We start from the raw sequence: 2,953 nt of genomic DNA, 5'->3' as shown, positions 1-2,953 counted from the left end.
AATGGTTAAGCCGCTTTGAAATAGAGATGCAGGTGGAGAAATTTAGCACTCAGAGTGCCAGCACTAGGAGAGGCTATGAAAGGAACCACATTTGTAATACAAAGAAGAGTCAAAAATAAGATGAAGGAGGTGGTGTTAGGAGATAGGAAAAATGACCTGAGATACACAAGAATAAAAGATAAATTTTAAAGGCATAGTCAAATCTTATAACAATTAGGAAATAGGTAGTAGATTGTTATTTTGATTATTGTTTCTTTAAAAACTTCTCTTGTGGGCTTCCCTGGTGGTGCAAGTGGTTGAGAGTCCACCTGCCGATGCAGGGGACACGGGTTCGTGCCCCGGTCCGGGAAGATCCCACATGCGGCGGAGCGGCTGGGCCCGTGAGCCATGGCCGCTGAGCCTGCGCGTCCGGAGCCTGTGCTCCGCAACGGGAGAGGCCACAGCAGTGAGAGGCCCGCATACCACAAAAAAACAAAAAAACTTCTCTGGTTATTTTCCTACTTAAAATGAAAACTTTTTCCCCCATGTTGTCTAAATAAAGTCCCCCCGCCCCCCAACACACACACAGACACATACCCACATATGCATGGCTCTATAGGTTCTGCATTCATTTCATCACTGGCTGGTGGGAATTGTTAGCTATTTTAGAGATTAAAGGTAACTTCCATGGGGTGCTGTGAAGATTAAATATAATAACGTGTGGGAAGATCTTAGAACAGTTTCTGGAAAGTAGAATAAAAAACTGTATTTATTATTATTAATTATTAATGTGCAATTATGGGACTTGGAGAGCATTTCCTGTTAGTTGGATCAAGGTTGTAAGCCAGAGAGCAAAGCTTAAAGGCACAATAATTCCATAGTCTCTAGAGAAGCAGCAAAGTTCCTATTGAAGCAAAGTACAAATTTCCAGTGATAAGCATAAGAAAATGAATTTGGAATCCCAGAAATCAGAGAGGATGATGCAAGGCCATCAGAGAGCAAAAACCTGATCTCGAAGGAGAAGGTGTTCTGACCTGTTAAAATCTTCCTTATACTTCAGGCCATAACTGGCTGTCACTGAAGTTGTCAGTAAGGCCAAAAATTATGGGGAAGGAGTAATAGCGGTAGATGTGAACTTGGCCACGAATGATTCATGTTCAACACAAATTGGGACATGAGAAAATGGCCTTCTTTGCGTGAGGCCACTTCTGAGATCCTGAGATAGAAAGTGCATATTTATATACTTTTATCTTAATTTCCTTTTAACAAATAATGTGGACTTTTAATTAATAGACTTGATATTTACATATTGACTAATAAGTATAACACCCTGAACTAACAGACTCACTGTTATTTAAGGAAATAATTTAGAAAAAGTCTTACAAAACTCCTGAGAAATATAAAAAGCTTACTACTGCATGCAAGATGAAAAAACAGAAGGGCCCAGAGAAACTTCTCTCATTTATGAGCTAAATATCTGGCAATCACAAACAGGCAAAATGGATCGGAAACACAAAATAAAGAAAGCATCGAGTAGCCAATGTGCATTAACTAACAGCAGATAGTAAGTGTGCAGGGTCCTGGTATCACAGTGACCCTGCAGGAATGTGCCATCACTTCAATCTGAGGGAGGGAGTCACACACAGGTTTTTCTCTGAAGTTAATTAGTAGTATTTGAGGCACAATTCTAACGTGCTCTGACCCTACCATACATTATAAACAACAGACCAGAATGTAGTTTGAGAAGGTGGTGCTGGTAAGAACAGAAAGTGACAGGGACTCGTCCATTAGTGATGGAAACAGACAACCTGTGAAACACAGACATGGATTCAAAAGGACACTGTGAAGTTATTTAGTTACTATTTCCAAAACATTATAAATTCATGTCTTTCTTTTACAAATGTGGAAACAAATCAAAGCAGTGGACCGCAGCATTCCTTTGTTTGCACACTATACATGCTTCCTTCGCACCTGCAGAAACTCTGATATATATCTTGAGGTGCAAGTAGCGCCTCAACTAAGGGTTGGTAGTGATGTCCCTCATTCATAGGTTAATTACTTACATAGGCAGCTAATAAGTGCCTATGATGTGCTAGGCACTCTTCTAGTGGCTGGGAATACTGCAGTGAACAAAAGAGGAAAATCCCTGTCCTTGTTTTGCTTACATTACGTTGCATGAGTGTAGAGAAATCAAAATAATTAAGATGCATAGATAGTCTGTCAGTGAAAAGTACCATGGAAACAATCAGGGAAGGAGGAAAGGGAGTGCCAGGTGGCGAGGCAGCAGTTGTAAATGGGAGGCTAAGGACAGCCTCATGTGAAATGATCTTTGAGGGGCTTCCCTGGTGGCACAGTGGTTAAGAATCCGCCTGCCAATGCAGGGGACACAGTTTCGAGCCCTGGTGCGGGAAGATGCCACAGAGCAACGAGGCCCGTGCGCCACAACTACTGAGCCTGCGCTCTAGAGCCCGTGCTCTGCAACAAGAGAAGCCACCATGATGAGAAGCCTGTGCGCTTCAGTGAAGAGTAGCCCCCACTTGCGCGCAGCAATGAAGACCCAACGCAGCCAAAAATAAGTAAATAAAATAAATTTATATTTAAAAAAATGGCCCCTCAATGGACAGGTTTAAAAAAAAAAATCTTTGAGCAAAGACTTGATGGGAGTGAGGTGGGGGGTGATATCTGGAGGAAGACTATTTCTGACAGAAGGAACAGAAGATGCAAAGGCCCCACGATGGAGACATGCCTGGCCTGTTTGAGAAACAGCAGGGGGCAGCGAGAAAAAGAGAGGGCGCAGGGGGAGACAGTCAGCGAGATGAGCCCAATCATGAAGGTCTCTGTAGGCCACGTGACCTGGCCGTAGGTGCAAAACCACTGCAGGGTTTGACGCCTTACAAGTTCAAAGGATCACAAGAGATTCCAAGGAGGCAAGGGCAGAAACTTTAGAAGGCTACTGGAATAATGCTGACGAAAG

This window comes from Hyperoodon ampullatus (assembly GCF_949752795.1).
Source record: "Hyperoodon ampullatus genome assembly, chromosome: 6".
Classification (NCBI taxonomy): domain Eukaryota; kingdom Metazoa; phylum Chordata; class Mammalia; order Artiodactyla; family Ziphiidae; genus Hyperoodon; species Hyperoodon ampullatus.
Note: the sequence above shows the minus strand (reverse complement) of the source record.